At 47.6% G+C, this 18,555-nt stretch overlaps 1 long non-coding RNA gene across 1 annotated transcript; it reads left to right on the top strand.

Annotated features, from left to right (window-relative positions):
• Positions 1-488: 488 nt before the first annotated feature.
• Positions 489-885, top strand: LOC130357612 (uncharacterized). Its single transcript, XR_008889197.1, has 2 exons — positions 489-545; positions 631-885. It is a non-coding gene; the product is annotated as an uncharacterized LOC130357612 (long non-coding RNA).
• Positions 886-18,555: the final 17,670 nt, after the last annotated feature.

The following is an 18,555-nucleotide window of genomic DNA, read 5'->3' as shown; positions in this document are numbered from 1 at the left end:
GACGTCCCAGCAGCCAGCGCTGCCCATTGGGAGAGATTTATCAAAACCTGTCCAAAGGAGAAGTTGCTGAGTTGTCCATAACAACCAATCAGATCGCTTCTTTAATTTTTTAGAGGCCCTTTCAAAAATGAAAGAAGTGATCTGATTGGTTGCTGCAGGCAACTCTGCAACTTTTTCTCTGGACAGGTCTTGATGAATCTCCCCCATTGAGCCTGCCAGAGCCGCAGTGATCTGTGTAAGAAACCTATGGGACCAGGCTGTTAGGGCCACCAAATGATATTACAAATACTGAGTGTCTGGTTAGGAGAAACAAATATAATGTACCCACAGGGAGTGAGCCATTTTAATAAAAATTGCCATAAATCCCTGAGATAAGTCATGCAGAATATGTTAAAAAGGATTTTTGATTTTCAGCCAATCAGAAAGCAGCACGACTCAAATAGAACTCCCGTGAGGTCACACATGTGATGTCATCACTATTGTCATCAGTGAGGGGCCTAAACTGTAGGAACCTAGGAATACACATTCATACCCGCCTGTGACTGGTAAGTATCACATCTTTTTGTCCAGTTCCATGTGCATTTCTATAATAAACATGTAACTAATCTCTCTTTTCTTTTCCTATCTTAGATGCACACCTTCCAGGCTGTGGGGCAGCACATACACTGACACTTTGCCCAAATTCTAGAGGTAACCTCCTTTAGTATGCCCAGAGGAAGGGCAGTACAGTAGCCATGGATTCCCTACAGGTTTCCTCCCCTCTGGAGGTTTTTCCTGTCCTGAGTTAGTTACTGTCCGCTCTTTGTGAGTGATGGAGGTTACATAAAATCCCTACACAAACTTTTCAATAAATAATAAATAAAGTTCCCCTTTGTTTAAACTGTTCTTTGACTTGTTCGACTCATTTATTTTATTTGTGTGTGTGAAAAATAGTGTTAGCAAAATGTGGATGACAGAAGTGTCCAAAACTGCTGCCCGATCTGCGCCATGTGATGAGGTGAGAGGCGGCTGGTGCTGGGGGTACAGTTGTCCAGGCAACCGTAGGGCACCCAGCAAGTTCTGATGTCTTATGCCCAGAAATGGTTGGCTACTCACTGTGTCAGAAGATTCTCATCCTAGATATGAAGACAATTAGGGATCAAAACCTGTGGAGAGGAAACGTTGACCAGTTGCCCATAGCAACCAATCAGATCACTTCTTCTATTTTTCAGAGGTCTTGTTAAGAATGAAAGAAGCAATCTGATTGGTTGCTATGGACAACTGATCAACTTTTCCCCTTCACGGGTTTTGATAAATCTCCCCAATAATTATTACAACCATGTCACACACTTAGGGTTGCCACCTGGCTGGTATTTTATCAGCACAGCTGGTATTTTAGTCACCCTGCCAGTATTTGTAATATAAAAATAGCTCTGATTGGTGAAGATTTCTCCCTCACACAGGAGCTCAGCACACTCAGCACAAAGGGAGATGATTAACCCCTTAAGGACCACGGGCATATGGGTACGACCTTGCTCCCTGGTACTTAACCCCTTAACGACGCAGGACGTATATTTACGTCCTGCGCCGGCTCCCGCGATATGAAGCGGGATCGCGCCGCGATTCCGCATGATATCGCGTCGGTCCCGGCGCTCATCAACGGCCGGGACCCGCGGCGATGTGCGGTTTTAACCCTTTAGAAGCGGCGGTCAAAGCTGACCGCCGCTTCTAAAGTGAAAGTGAAAGTGATCCGGCTGCTCAGTCGGGCTGTTCGGGACCGCCGCGGTGAAATCGCGGCGTCCCGAACAGCTGACCGGACACCGGGAGGGCCCTTACCTGCCTCCTCGGTGTCCGATCGACGAATGACTGCTCCGTGCCTGAGATCCAGGCAGGAGCAGTCAAGCGCCGATAACACTGATCACAGGTGTGTTAATACACGCCAGTGATCAGCATAGGAGATCAGTGTGTGCAGTCTTATAGGTCCCTATGGGACCTATAACACTGCAAAAAAAAAGTTAAAAAAAAAGTGTTAATAAAGGTCATTTAACCCCTTCCCTAATAAAAGTTTGAATCACCCATAAAAAAATAACAGTGTAAAAAAAAATTAAAATAAACATATGTGGTATCGCTGCGTGCGTAAATGTCCGAACTATAAAAATATATCATTAATTAAACCGCACGGTCAATGGCGTACGCGCAAAAAAAAATTCCAAAGTCAAAAAAAGCGCATTTTTGGTCACTTTTTATACCATTAAAAAATGAATAAAAAGTGATCAAAAAGTCCGATCAAAACAAAAATCATACCAATAAAAACTTCAGATCACGGCGCAAAAAATTAGTCCTCATGCCGCCCTGTACGTGGAAAAATAAAAAAGTTATACTGGTCAGAAGATGACATTTTTAAACGTATAAATTTTCCTGCATGTAGTTATTATTTTTTTCCAGAAGTGCGACAAAATCAAACCTATATAAGTAGTGTATCATTTTAACCGTATGGACCTACAGAATAGAGATCAGGTGTCATTTGTACCGAAATATGCACTGCGTAGAAACGGAAGCCCCCAAAAGTTACAAAATGGCGTTTTATCTTCGTTTTTGTCGCACAATGATTTTTTTTTCCGTTTCGCCGTGCATTTTTGGGTAAAATGACTAATATCACTGCAAAGTACAATTGGCGACACAAAAAATAAGCCATAATATGGATTTTTAGGTGGAAAATTGAAAGGGTTATGATTTTTAAAATGTAAGGAGGAAAAAACGAAAGTGCAAAAACTGAAAAACCCTGAGTCCTAAAGGGGTTAAATGGGCACTGTCATGAAGTAAAAAAATTGATATGTTGTAGTACTTAAGTACTACAACATATCTCTAATATACTTTAATTAAAAAAAGTGATTTTAAACAAGTTTAAGATCACTTTTAAATTCGGCCACGAGGGGTCGCCCTCCTAGTGGCCGAATGCATTTGGCAGTGACATCACTACTGAATTTCGACTCATTTCAGCCTGGCAATGAGTCGAAATTCAGGCATTGCGGTACTCGCTCCCGCCTGTCAATCAAACAGTCCAGAGCGAGCACGCTAATAGCTGGGGCCAGCTCCACTGGCCTGGAGCACGGCCCCGCCCGCCCCGTTACCCTGTCCCTGTGCCCACTAGTGTCAAATGTGCCCCCCGCGAGCGCTACCGTCTCCGCTAGCGGGGTCCCTGTGTCCACTAGCGGTGTCACAAGAATGCCGAGCGCGGCTCTGTTCCCCGTCCCTCTCAGCTCTCAGGGTACGGGAACAGATTTAAAAGCCTTGCGCGCAGCTAACGTAGTACTGCGCATGCGCAGTACTACGCAAATAGCGTAGGGCTAACGCCAGGCTCCTAGTGCTTCCTACGTTAGCCCTACGCTATTTGCGTAGTGCTGCGCCTGCGCAGTACTACGTTTGCCGTGCGCGAGGCTTTTAAATCTATTCCCGTACCCTGAGAGCTCACAGGGACGGGGAACAGAGCCACGCTCGGCATTCTTGTGACACTGCTAGTGGGCACAGGTACCCCGCTAGCGGTGATGGTAGCGATCTCTCTCGCGGGGGGCACATTTGACACCGCTAGTGGGCACAGGGACCCCGCTAGCAGTGATGGTAGCGATTGCGCTCGCGGGAGGTATTCTTGTGTCACTATGACATTAGATAATAGGGTGCCTCCAGCTGTTTCACAACTACAATTATCAGCATGGCCTGACAGCTAATAGCAATCATGGCATGCTGGGAGTTGTAGTTGGGAAACAGCTTGAGGCACCCTATTAGATAAATAACACTCATGCATAGACGATGTGAGGGCGGAAGCAAGCGCCCAGCAAGGCATCAGTGAGGTCGCGCCTGTTGGGAAGCGCTGCTTCCTGCCCTGCTTCATAGAGCAGATTTAGAAGCACTAAATCTGCTCTATTAAAGCGATGAACATTTTTTTTGAATCCAGGTAGGGGGTTAGGGCTAGATTACTACTAGGTAGGGACATATTAGATTATATAGTATTTGGAGGGAGCTACCCTTTAAGGACCGAGGGCATTCCTGTACGCCCGTGGGAATTTCCGTTAACCCCCCCCCCCCCCCGTGTGCTGGGCGGGGACCGGACCGGGTTGACTGCTGATATTTATCTGCAGGCATCCCGTGCCAATGCCCAGGGGGGTCCTCAGACCACCCCATGTCAGCGATCGCCACAAATCGCTGGTGAATTCACACCGAGGATTTGTGACGATTCCATGTCACACGGGTCTCCGCTGACTCGGTGACCCGAAAAATAAGGGATAGAAGTTAGGTGGCAGGGGTGCCACCGCTCCTATCGCTGCGATTGGTTAATCAGAAGCGATCGACCAATAGCAGATTGGGGGCGGGGGATTAACGTTCGGGTCCCCCCCCCACTCTGCCCACCCACTGTTGTCCAGGCAGAGCAGGGGAACTGTCGGTGAACAGCCGGTTACTTACCCTTGGCTGCGATCCCCGGCGGCGATGCTCGGCGGCGGCGATGACGTGCGGCAGGCTCCATGGATCCTTGGAAGCCGGCAAATAGTTGCCTAGCAACATCTGGAGGGCTACAGTTTGAGACCACTATACAGTGGTCTCTAAACTGTAACCCTCCTGATGTTGCATAACTACAACTCCCAGCATGCCCAAACAGCTGTTTGCCATTTCGGCATGCTGGGATTTGTAGTTTCGCAACAGCTAGAGAGCTACAGTTTGGAGATCCCTGTGCAGTGGTCTCTAAACTGTGGCCCTCTAGATCTTGCAAAACTACAACTGCCAGCATGCCCACACAGCAGTTAGCTGTCTGGGCATGCTGGGATTTGTAGTTTTGAAACATCTGGGGGGGCCACAGTTTGGAGATTACTGTGCAGTGGTCTCTAAACTCTAGCCCTCCAGATGTTGGAAAACTGAAAATCCCAGCATGCCCAAACAGCAAACAGCTGTCTCGGCATGCTGAGAGTTGTAGTTGCATACCTCCTGCTGTTGCATAACTACATCTCCCAGCATTCCCTTCGGCGATCAATACATGCTGGTAGTTGTAGTTTTGCAACAGCTGGAGGCACACTGGCTGGAAAATACTGAGTTAGGTAACAGAACCTAACTGAAGGTTTTCCAACCAGTGTGCCTCCAGCTGTTGCAAAAGTACAACTCCCAGCATTCAAAGTCTGCCAGTGCATGCTGGGAGTTGTCGTTTTGCAATAGCTAGAGGTTTGCCTCCCCCTCCCCCCCCCCCCATATGAATGTACAGGGTACATTCACATGGGCGGATTTACAGTGAGTTTCCTGCTTCAAGTTTGAGCTGTGGCAAATTTTCCGCCACAGCGCAAACTCCTAGCAGGAAACTCACTGTAAACCCCGCCAGTGCGAATGTACCCTAAAAACACTACACTACACTAACACATAATAAAGGGTAAAATACTACATATACACCCCTTTACACTGTCCCCACCAATAAAGATGAAAAAAACGTATCGTACGGCAGTGTTTCCAAAATGGAGCCTCCAGCTGTTGCAAAACAACAACTCCCATCATTTCCGGACAGCCACTGACTGTCCAGGCATGCTGGGAGTTTAGCTGGAGGCACCCTGTTTGGGAATCACTGGCGTAGAATCCCCCTATGTTCACCGCTATGCAATCCCTAATTTAGTCCTCAAATGCTCATGGCGCTCTCTCACTTTGAAGCCCTGTCGTACTTCAAGGAAACAGTTTAGGGCCACATATGGGGTATTTCTGTACTCGGAAGAAATTGCATTACAAATTTTGGGGGGCTTTTTCTCCTTTTACCCCTTATGAAAAGGAAAAGTTAAGGTCTATACCAGCCTGTTAGTGTAAAAAAAATGTTGCACTAATATGCTGGTTTTGCCTCATGCTTTTTATTTTCACAAGCAGTAAAAGGAAAAAAAGACCCCAAAAATGTGTAACGCAATTTCTCCTGAGTATGCAAATACCCCATATGTGGGCGTAAAATGCTCTGCGGACGCCCAACAAGGCTCAGGAGTGAGAGAGAGCCATGTACATTTGAAGCCTAAATTGGTTATATGCACAGGGGTGGCTGATTTTACAGCAGTTCTGACATAAACACAATGTAACAAGGAGTATGTAACAAGGGGTATAGTGAGCCTTAACATCCCACAGGTGTTTGACGAATTTTGTTAAAGATAGATGGAAAGATAACAAAAAAAAAAATGTTTTTTCACTAAAATGCTGGTGTTACCCTAAATTTTTAATTTTCACAGTGGAAAATAGGAAAAAAAAAAACCAAAATTTGTAACCCCATTTCTTCTGAGTTAGAACATAACCCATATGTGGATGTAAAGTGCTCTGTGGGATAAAATACAATGCTCAGAAGAGAGGGAGCACTATTGGGCTTTTGGATAGAAAATTTGTCCGGAATTGAAGGCCACGTGTGTTTACAAAGCCCACGTGTGTTTACATAGTGCCAGAACAATGGACCCCCCCCCCCCACATGTGACACCATTTTGGAAAATACACCCCTCACAGAATTTAATAAGGGGTGCAGTGAGCATTTACACCCCACAGGTGTCTGACATATTTTTGGAACAGTGGTCCGTGTAAATGAAAAATGTTAATGTTCCAAAGATCTGTCAAACGCCAGTGGGGTGTAAATGCTCAGTGCACCCCTTATTAAATTCTATGAGGGGTGTAGTTTCCAAAATGGGGGGGCATCCACTGTTCTGGCAACATGGGGGGATTTGTAAACGCACATTCCCCCCCCCCCCCCCCCCGACTTCCATTCCAAACAAATTCTCTCTCCAAAAGCTCAATGGCGCTCCTCCTATTTTGAGCATTGTAGTTCGCCAGCAGAGGACTTGACGTCCACACGTGGGGTATTTCCATACTCAGAAGAAGTGGGGTTACACATTTTGGGGGGTATTTTCTCCTATTACCCCTTGTAAAAATGTAAAATTTGGGGAAAAACCAGCATTTTAGTGACATTTTTTTTTTTTTTTTCATTTACACTCCCGACTTTAACAAAAAGTCGTCAATGCCATGTGGGGTTTTTCTTTGCTGTTCTGGCACCATAGGGGCTTCCTAAATGCGACATGTCCCCCATAAACCATTTCCCCCCCAAAAAATTCATTTACACATCCGACTTTAATGAAAAGTCGTCAAACACCTGTGGGGTGTTAAAGCTCACTGGACCCCTTGCTACTAGAGATGTCGCGAATTGTTCGCCGGCGAACAGTTCCCGGCGAATTTAGCATGTTCACGTTCTCATCGCCAGCGAACATATGTGAAGTTCGGTCCGCCCCCTATACTTTAACTTTTCAGTAAACTTTGACCCTGTGAGTCAGAGTCAGCAGACACATTACAGCCAATCAGCAGCAGTCCCTCCCTTCCAGACCCTCCTACCTCTGGCACGGACGCCATTTTACCCTCATTCAGCATGCTGCAGGCTTAGGAAGTGGAGGGTTAGAGAAGCTGCTCCTGCTGTATAGGGAAAGCGATAGCTAGGTTGCTGCTAGGTGGTGTATTCAGGGTCCAGTTTACTTCTAAAGCACTCGTGTAACATCTGCTTTAAGGACAGCACCCAAAAAAGCCCTTTTTAGGGCTGAAAGATATCAGTCCGTGTGTCTTGCAACAGCTGGAGGCACCCTGGTTGGAAGGGAACCGCTGGTTAAAAGGGGTACTCCAGAATCAAACTAAAGTTCCTTCAAGCAACTAACTACTACAGTATTCAAAGGGCTGAAAGATATCAGTCCGTGTGTCTTGCAACAGCTGGAGGCACCCTGGTTGGGGACCACTGCATAAAAGGGGAACTCTGCTGGCAAGCTTTATTTCTTTAAAGCAACTAACTACTGCAGTATTCAAAGGGATGAAATATATCAGTCCATGTGTTTTGCAACAGCTGGAGGCACCCTGGTTGGGGACCAGTGCTTAAAAGGGGAACTCCGCTGGCAAGCTTTTTTGCTCATTGTCACACGAGTGCAGATCACATTTGGTGTGACAGTTGTGCAAATAAAAAAACAAAACTTTTTGGGCTGTTAAATAAAACCAGTCGTCACTGTCAGTTCACGTAAACAGTTGCCAGTTTTTTTGCCCTGCAGGGCAAATTTTGTCACCCTAGTGCAAATCACATTAGGTGTGACAGTTGTGCAAATTAAAAAAAAAAAACCTTTTTTGGCTGTTAAATAAAACCAGTCGTCACTGTCAGTTCACGTCACAGTTGCCAGTTTTTTTGCCTGCAGGGCAAATTGTGTCACCCTAGTGCAAATCACATTAGGTGTGACAGTTGTACAAATAAAAAAATTAAAACTTTATTGGCTGTTAAATAAAACCAGTCGTCACTGTCAGTTCACGTCAAAGTTACCAGTTTTTTTGCCTGCAGGGAAAATTGTGTCACCCTAGTGCAAATCACATTTGGTGTGACACTTGTACAAATTTAACCAAAGAAATGACAGGCAGAGGAAGGTTACCCCGCAGGGGCCGTCGTGGTTCTGGGATTCCCTTTGGCCCTAGAATGGCCAGTGTTCAGAGGCCATGTACCCTGAACCCCAAAAGTTCTGAGGACTTGGTTGACTGGCTATCACAAAACACCCAATCTACTACAGCTTCCGCTCGGAAACCATGACGCACCATCCTTCTCCTCCTCTAGCTTAGCTTCGGGCACCTCTCATGCTACCACTTGCCCGACCTTGCCCACCACCAACACTAGCACCACAGCAGCTTTACTTTATCCGTCAGAGGAGTTATTTACAGTTTGAAGACATGAGTGATGCGCAACCATTCTGGTCCAGCATCTTCAGCCAGGTTAACCACAGCTGTCCTCCTTGCCCCCTCTCAACCATCCGCCTCTCCGTCTCTCGCCTTGAGCAGTTCCTGCTCATCTGCCCACAGGCAGGTGTCTGTCAAGGAGATGTTTGAGCGCAAGAAGACAATGTCTCAAAGTCACCCCCTAGCCCGGCGTCTGACAGCTGGCTTGTCGGAACTGCTAGCCTGCCAGCTTTTACCATACAAGCTGTTGGAGTCTGAGTCTGGTGGAGTCTGAGTTATGAACCCAGGGTCGGATGGTATTAACCCTTAATGTCACATGACGCCACTGTAGTCTTGGTATCTCCTGGGGTACTACAGGTCCGGGGAACTCCGTCTCCCCACAGGCTAGCAAGGAAAGAATTGACTGCCCACTGGGATGCAGTATAACGGAGGCTTTACTAACTTGAAGATAGGTGGTACAATCTCCACAGCGCTCAACCAAAGTCACCCAAAGGTTTCCCAAAGAGGCCCGGATGATCAGGGCAAGTGTCACACTGAATGGTGGTGTCCCTCCATCTCCCATTCCTGTGACACACTCTGCATCTTTTCTGGGTTCGTCCCAACCTTCCAGTGTTGGGGATCACACCTGGAAAGTATTGGCCGGGGACGATCCGGGGACCTAAAGTTCCAGAGGTGATCTGAACCGCTCTTTGGCGGTCACCATAGATGAGGGCCTTTAGAACTACCTCTTGGAACTGCAGGTATGTTCCTGTGTTGCCAGCGTTCTGGTACAGTATAAAAGAGTTGTACATGGCAACCTGTACCATGTAGACCGCAACCTTTTTATACCATACGCTTGTTTTCCGCATGGCGTTATATGGTTTGAGGACTTGATCAGAAAGATCAACTCCCCCCATATACTGATTGTAGTCCAGAATATCAGGCTTGAGGACCGGTCCCGCGGTACCTCGCGCATGGACAGGGGTGCTGCCATTCCCATGAATAGTGGTGAGCATAAGGACATCCCTCTTGTCCTTATACCGGACCAACACAGGTTCTCATGGGAAAAGGAACGGGACTCACCCCGGGGGATAGGAGCATGTAGGGAATGATGTGGCGGAAGGCCTCTTTGATTCTTCCGGACTGTCCCACAAGCGACCGTCGATCTGGCGACGAGGGATGAAAATAGAGGGATACTAGTATAAAAGTTATCCACGTAAAGGTGGTAACCTTTATCTAGCAATGGGTGCAAAAGGCCCCAAACGATTTTCCCGCTAACACCCAGAGTGGGGGGACATTCTGGGGGTTCAAAACGGGAATCTCGTCCCTCATACACTATAAACTTGCAAATGTACTCTCACAAAGTTTATACATCTTCATGCCATACCGCGCTAGCTTGGTAGGGATGTATTGCCGGAAGCTGAGTCTCCCCTTGAAGCTGATGAGAGACTCATCAATAGAGACCTCCCACACCGGGACATAGGCCTCCCAAAATCTGGCCCCGAAGTGATTGATGACCAGCCTGATTTTATACAGGCGGTCATACGCGGGATCAGTTCGGGGGGGACATGCCGGATTATCAGCATAATGAAAATATCTCCGAATGGCCTCGAACCGGGAACGTGCCATGGCCATACTGTAGAGGGGTGTCTGGTAAAAGACGTCCCGACTCCAATATTGCCTGACACTGGGTTTTTAACTATACCCATACGCAGCGCGAGGCCCCAAAAGGCCCTCATTTCGGCTGCATCGTCTGGAGTCCAGCCGCCGGGTCTAGCTAAAAGTGAGCCCGGGTTAGCGGCGACGAACTGTTGGGCATACAGATTCGTCTGTGTAACCATCAAATTATCAAAGTCGTCACTGAAGAAATGACCGAAAAAGTCCTTTTCAGTGAACCCGGCGATGTTAATTTTGATTCCTGAGTCGCCAACAAACTCAGGAATCACAGGCTCATGGTCCACTGGCTCAGCCCAGTCAAGTTCTCCGGTACGAGGTACCAGTGACCTTGGCAGGGGGGCTTCACTAGTATGAGCGCCAGGGGGACTCATACTAGCATGGGGCACAGGGTCAAGGGCAGAGGAGGTTTGCGGCACCGCGTGGCGGCGAGTTCGCCGCCTTGGTGGCTCATCATCTGAGCTAGATGATGAGGAGGACGATGAAATAAGGAAGGTGGGGTCTTCATCGCCCTCTGAGATGCTTTCAGAGTCGGAGGCAATTATGTCATATGCCTCCTCCGCCGAAAACACTCTGCGGGCCATTTTCCTACTCTAATGTGTGTGTGTGTGTGTGTGTGTGGGGGAAAACTTTATTGGTGTATGTGCTATGTGTGGTGTGGTGCAAGACTACCTTCCTAACCCGCCCTAACCTGCCCTGACCTAACCTAACTAAACTAACCCGAACTAACAGAAAAAAATATAAAATAAAAATGGGACTTTTAAAAAAAAGGGGGACTTCTAGCGCAAAAAAAAACCTGCGCCAAAAAAAAAAAGCGTTTATCTAATCAGTTGTGTGCGCACTGATTAGCACTTGTGATGGCAGGGGGCGCAGAAGTCAGTGGGGGGTCAGGCCACTCAGCCCAGAACAATGGCTGGTGGCATGTACACAGACCCCCACACAAAAAAAACCCGAAAAATTTAATAAAAAAAACGCTTTACCCCGAAAAAAATGCACTCGCCTGAACCCAAAAAAAAAAACGCTGAACAGTGAAAAATCCCTGACAGCGGTGGGACAGGCTGCACACACAGGTATGGTCTGTCCACACAGTACACGCCTGCTACTGGTGGCACGGACCGCCTATGGGTGCAAAAAAAATTATGCGTTAACCGAAAAAAGTGCCTTTACCACAAAAAAACGCTGATCAGTGATAAATGACTGACAGCGGTGAGGCACGCCGCACACACACATTTACGGTCCGGTCACACAGTACACGCCTGCTACTGGTGGCACGGGCCGCCTATGGGTGCAAAAAAGCGCTAGAAAACCTGAAAAAAAGCGCCGGCACCACAAAAAAAAAACGCTGATCAGTACTACGGGACTGATCAGCGGCGGGTGGGCTTTAATAAACGGTGGCGGACCGCTCTTTTATAACTAAGAGGGTCCGCACACACGCTTAGGGAAAAAAAAAAAAGGAGCTACACAAAAAAAAAAAGGCTAGCGGCAGACCGCAGTGACCCAGCAGGGCCGGGGTCACGCAGCTAAAGGTGCTACGGACCCACGGACACCCACTTAGGTCCGCCTAATTTTTTATTTTTTTTTACTTTATTATTTTTTTTTACTCTAACCTGTCCCTACCTAAATCTAAAGCTATCCCTGGGGATTTCTGTGCCAAGGGGCCACAGAAATGGGGCAAGGGGCACTTTTTTTTTACAGTGAGGGGATGGTGAGCAGCACGGGGCTCCGTCCTGCTCGCCAGATCTCTGTGGAATGGCGGGCAGAACAGAGCAACATGCTCCTAGCCCCCACCATCCCCTCCCATTACACTGTGATTGGTGTGGCCACTTTGGCCACCCAATCACAACTGTACTGAGGGGGGTGGCCACAATGCCAGCCCCCAGTACAGCACGGATGGTGATTGGTGGTGTATATTACACCACCAGTCACCATCTATATCCGGGTCTGGTTTATGAAGTGACCCAAAAATTTTCTTTTTTACTTTTTCGTAAACTTGTCACATGTTTTGTTACCCAGAGAGCACCAGCTAACCAGGTGACCTGCAGCTTGACCTATGGGCTCCTTGCTCTGCCCCCTTTATAATGAGGGGGAGCCATTATAATCTCTCTCTTCCACCACATTCTTTGCTAAGGTCAAGTTCAGTCCAGATGTCTCAGAGCCAGTGTCCAGCATTCAGGAGGCCTCAAGCCTAACCAGCAGCCACATGTCAGTAAGTCAAGTCGTCTATGTCTGCTGTCACTACCTACAGTCAAGTCAAGTCTATAGTCAAGTCTATTATAGTCAGCGTGGCTGAGTTAAAGTCTGTCCAAACACTGCAAGTCCCAGCAAGCTGCAAGGCCCCCTCTGTGTTACTGGTCACCTCTCTGGGATCCTGGCCTAGCTGTAAAGACTGTACTATCTGTCTACCTCAGTAAAGCTACCGTTAACCTTAACCTGGTCTTGGACTATTATTACACTGCCTAACCTAGGAATAGCAGTGCTACTGTTAGGGTGGTTACCGGCAAAGCCACGCCCTGGAATCACGAACATTTAGGGGTTAAGAAGGTGGTGTCCCGGTACCGAATCCTATCCGGTACCTTTGTTTATGGGTCCCCATAGCCAGAGTCCCTAGGATGTCGGTTTCCTTTTGTATAGTCCACCCCTGGTCACCTCTCACCCCTATAGTCATTGATCTAATCATATGTTCCTTATTTGTAGAAGTTTAACTGTATAAAATGTATATAAATAGTTAATTACCTGTGAGAAGCGTAGCAGGACCTGCAGGTCACGTGGTCGGATGAACTCTATGGTATTTCTGCTTGAGGACCTTTGGAGGTCCTTGTGACGTAATGCACTCATTTCCTTTGTGACGGTGAGTGACAGATGGCTGGACCAATCAAAACGGCTCCGCCACTGTCCATATAAGGGCACGGCGGCCATTAATCTCTCTCTTGGTTCCTGGCTGTTGACGAGAAAAGGATCTGCGCTGCTGTCATCAGTGAGTCTAGGCCTTAGCCTTGCGGCGACAGCTGTTTTGTTCCAAATTGTGAGTGTATCAATCCCTAAACACTCTGCAAGACCACCGGACCTTATCTATCCCCTAAATCCGGACGGATCTTCGCAATATACCCTGAATTCAGAGACTATTGTCTAAAGTCAAGGTCCGCAACATCTGCCAGTCATTGAGGTATATGGAGACTGTTTGATTGAGACTGTTACTACTCTGTGGATGTACCGCAAGCCGTTAAGTAAAGTGTATGCAAGTTCAAATTCAACTACCTTGTGGACCTTCAGTCTTTATTCTTATGCACCTATCGTTACTGGGAAGGGCATTGATAGGCCGGAGAATCATCTCAGCATACTAGCCCTCAGCCTGGCGTCACGAACTACAGGGTTAACATTAACCCCTCATTTACCGAAACAATACCCCCACTACTAACACCCCCCCAAGGGCTACCACAAAGCCTTTTTGGCATTGCACGAACAGGATACAGGTGTGTGCCTACTACAGTCGCCATTAGTGAAAGTGTACTCCCCCCCCCCCCCAGAAAAATAACTTTATTTATGTACTGTGACTTATACTCCGGAGTAAGGGGTTGCGCACACAGTGCTGTGAGGAGGAAGTGTGCATGTAAAGTAAGGGGGAGGCGAACAGTACAGCGGAGCTACAAGTTAGCACGGGACATCCCTGCACCCGTGATCTAGAGACCCCGCCCATCGAAGCCCTCGGTGCCGCGGCGGACATTTTGTTGGAGTCTAGTGCCAGAAACCAACAAAGAGAGACAGTTCAGCGCGGGAAAAGACGCAGAGTGCGACAACGGGCTGGAAGGTGTGAGGAGCCGGAACAGTACGGGATTCTGAGACATCAGATTGCCGAATTGAAGTCCTACATAGAGTCGCTTCAGCTACCAATCAACGCACTCAAATTTCAATTAAAGGCTGATGAGTTTCAGGTCACCGCTCTCAAATTTCAAATCTACGCTCTCAAGTTCCAGATTAGAGAACAACTGCGTATTTCTTTGGGACCTAGGAATTCAAGATCTATTTAAAGGGCCAGCATACCAAATACAGAGATGTCAGAACCTGCAGCCCCACAGTCCCCATCTGAACAGCAAGGGGGCGATGCTCCAGTGGCCCCACCCACGGGGTCTCCACCCCAAGCCAGAAGGGTGTTGCCGCCTTCACCAACACTTTCGACCTCACAAGGACGTGCTCTGCCTGTGATTCCAGCAAGACCTCCAGCACAGGCGGAGCAGGACCCAGCAAGTCCACCTTCAGTCTCTCCCTATGTGTTGGGAGCCCCTGTTGCTGCACCTGTCTTCTTGGGGAATCCTGTGCTCCCTACCTACAATGGTGACCCTTTTACATTAAGAGACTTTAAAAAAAAATTCTACAGCCTCTTTGGATTTTATGCACTTCCCCCTCATCAACATGTACAGCTGCTTCTGGGACAGCTCCAGGGACCCGCCTTGGAAGAACTTCGCACCTGGCCAGCGGCTGATAAAGCTACAGTGGGACAGATTTTTGAAGGACTTTCTCAAGTGTTTGAATCTCATTCTCCCTCGGAGGTACGCCTCCGGCTCTATGAACGGCGCCAGAAGCAGTGGCGTTGCTAGGGTTGGTGTCACCCGGTGCGGTAGAAAATGGTGTCACCCCATACCCCCCCCCCCCCCCCCTCAGCACGTTTTTAGCCTGTTGTGACAGACACCACTGTTGTAGCGCATTGTGAGAAATTCCAGTATAATAATCAGATATACGAGTTGCCACAGAATAGGAAAGTGTTAAAGAAGTTTTCACCATTTAAATATACAGCTCTCAGAATTACTTAAAGGGGTACTCCACTGGAAAACATTTACTTTTATATCAAATGGTGCTAGAAAGTTAAACAGATTTTTAAATTACTTCTATTTAAAATCTTAATCCTTACAGTACTTATCAGCTGCTGTATGCTCCACAGGAAGTTGTGTAGTTCTTTCCAATCTGACCACAGTGCTATTTGCTGACCCCTCTGTCCATGTCAGGAACTGTCCAGAGCAGGATACGTTTGCTATGGGGATTTGCTCCTACTGTAGACAGTTCTTGACATGGACAAAGGTGTCAGCACAGAGCACTGTAGTCCGACAGAAAATAAATTAAAAAAGAAATGAACTTCCTGTGAATCACTTATACAGCAGCTAATAAGTACTTGAAGGATTAAGATTTTTAAATAGAAGTAATTTACAAATCTGTTTAACTTTGTAGCACCAATTGATTAAAAAAAATGTTTTCCAGTAGAGTACCCCTTTGAGCAGTGGTGAGGTTATGCTGGGAGTTGTAGTTTCACTCACCATAACTGTAGAACTGACAAGTGACTATAGCTCTGATAGGACATAGAGAGGAGATATCAGTGACTACAGGTGACGTCTTCTCTATAGTGAGGAGAATACACAATGATATCAGTGACTACGGGTGACGTCTTCTCTATAGTGAGGAGAATACACAATGATATCAGTGACTACAGGTGAAGTCTTCTCTATAGTGGGGAGAATACACAATGATATCAGTGACTACAGGTGACGTCTTCTCTATAGTGAGGAGAATACACAATGATATCAGTGACTACAGGGGACGTCTTCTCTATAGTGGGGAGAATACACAATGATATCAGTGACTACAGGTGACGTCTTCTCTATAGTGAGGAGAATACACAATGATATCAGTGACTACAGGTGAAGTCTTCTCTATAGTGAGGAGAATACACAATGATATCAGTGACTACAGGTGAAGTCTTCTCTATAGTGAGGAGAATACACAATGATATCAGTGACTACAGGTGACGTCTTCTCTATAGTCTTCCATTATCTAATTCAGATGGTACATACCGCCTGGTCCAGCTAAAACTTCTGTCTGTAGAATGTGACGCCCAGACGTCTCCTCACTATGTCAGCGCATTCTCATCCTCTATATGAAAGCAAGTATTATTATAAACCTTCCAGACACTGTATCCTCTAAATATAATACTACTATACACTATACTCTTTGATTATAAACCTTCCATACACCGTACCCACTGAATATAATACTACCACACACTGTACATTCTGAATATAATAACAACACATACTGTACACTCTGAATATAATACTGCCACATACTGTACCCCTGAATATAATACCGCCACACACTGTACCCTCTGAATATACTACCACACACTGTACATTCTGAATATAATACCATCACATACTGTACCCTCTGAATATAAATCTACCACATACTGTACCCCTGAATATAATACCGCCACACACTTTACCCTCTGAATATAATACTACCACACACTGTACATTCTGAATATAATACCATCACATACTGTACCCTGTGAATATAAATCTACCACATACTGTACCCCTGAATATAATTCTGCCACACACTGTACCCTCTTAATATAATACTACCACAAACTGCGCCCTCTGAATGTAACGTTGCCATACAGTGCACCCTCTGAATATAATACCACAACCGCAGTAACACCCCTCAACAACCGTTAGCTGATGCTATTACCACGGGAGGGGGGTATTGGTGGTGTTGCTAGTGGATGATGGGGGTGCTACTACAGGGGGGGTGTTGCTGGAGGATGATGAGGGTGCAACTGGCCATCCCCACTGGCAGTATCACCCCCATCATCAATACGCAGGATCATCCTCCCGGCAGGAGCACCGCCATCATTCACAATCAGGATCTGCTGATGGAGGTGCTACTGCTGGGGGTGGGAGGTGTTGCTGGTGGATGATGAGGGTGCTACTGCCAGGGGGGAGCATTAGGTAGGCAGCAGTTCCCCCACTTTAGGTAGGCAGCAGTTCCCCCACATTAGGTAGCATATTTTCCCCACATTAGGCAGCATAGATTCCCCACATTTGGTACGTGTTCCCCCACATTAGGTACCAATTTCCCCACATTAGGTAGCACAGATTCCCCACATTAGGTTGCAGTTTCCCCACATTAGGTAGCATAGATTCCCCACATTCGGTAGCACAGATTCCCCACATTAGGTAGCATAGACCCCCCACATTTGGTAGCACAGATTCCCCACATTAGGTAGCATAGACTCCGCACATTTGGTAGTAGTTACCCCACATTAGGCCGCAGGTTCCCTTGCAGGTTCCCCACAATGGGTCAAAGTCTCCCCACATTAGATTGCTGTTTAACCCCCCCCCCACAAAAAAAAAACACATACAACACAGAGAGACACACACACAAACACACACACACACAGTCAAAGAGACACACTCACAGACAGACACACACACACACACACACACACACAGAGTTACACACACACACAGTCACACACACACACAGAGTCACACACACAGAAAATAAGGCATACTTGGCACACCAGAAGGCCTCCTACATAATTCCAATACAAGAAATTATTGTGGGCAGGGGTGTAGTGCTCCTGGGTCCCCCTGCAACACACACACACAGTCACATACACACACACACACAGTCACATACACACACACACACACACACAGTCACATACACACACACACACAGAGTCACACACAGTCACACACAGTCACATACACACACACACACACAGAGTCACACACAGTCACATACACACACACACACACACACATACACAGAGTCACACACAGACAGTCACACACATACAGAGATAGCGACAGACAGAGAGACAGACACACACACTCACCCATCCAGCGCAGCGATCCTTCTCTATTGGCGCCCTGCGAGTGACGTCACTGACGTCCCATGCGGTGGTGCTGACGGACTGGCGCACAGCGGTGATGAAGACCGGGGGGGCAGCTGACGGACAGGCGCACAGCGGCGATGAAGGGCGGGGAAGGGGAGGTAGCTGACGGGTGCACAGCGCAGGTGAATTCCGGGGGGGGGGGGGGGGTTGCTGTTGGACGGGCTCACAGCGCTGGTGAATGCCGGGGGGGGGGGGGGTTTGGAAATGCCGGTGCTGCCGGTCGGGTACTGACGGGGGGTGTCGGTGTAGCTGGGGAGGGGGGGGTGCTGCAAAGCGTCTTGGTGTCACCCCATTAGGTTGGTGTCACCCGGTGCGGGCCGCGCCCCCCGCACCCGGGTCGCAACGCCACTGGCCAGAAGCCAGGTGAGACTCTCCGAGCATAGGCACTGGCTTTGCAGAGCGCATAAGAAGCGGTACAGAAGTTGGACGGCATCACGCCTGATCAGGGCAATCGAGTACTG

The sequence above is a fragment of the Hyla sarda genome, chromosome 2, assembly GCF_029499605.1.
Source record: "Hyla sarda isolate aHylSar1 chromosome 2, aHylSar1.hap1, whole genome shotgun sequence".
NCBI lineage: Eukaryota > Metazoa > Chordata > Amphibia > Anura > Hylidae > Hyla > Hyla sarda.
The sequence above is the reverse complement of the archived record's forward strand: the minus strand, read 5'-3'. Positions and strand labels throughout refer to the sequence as shown.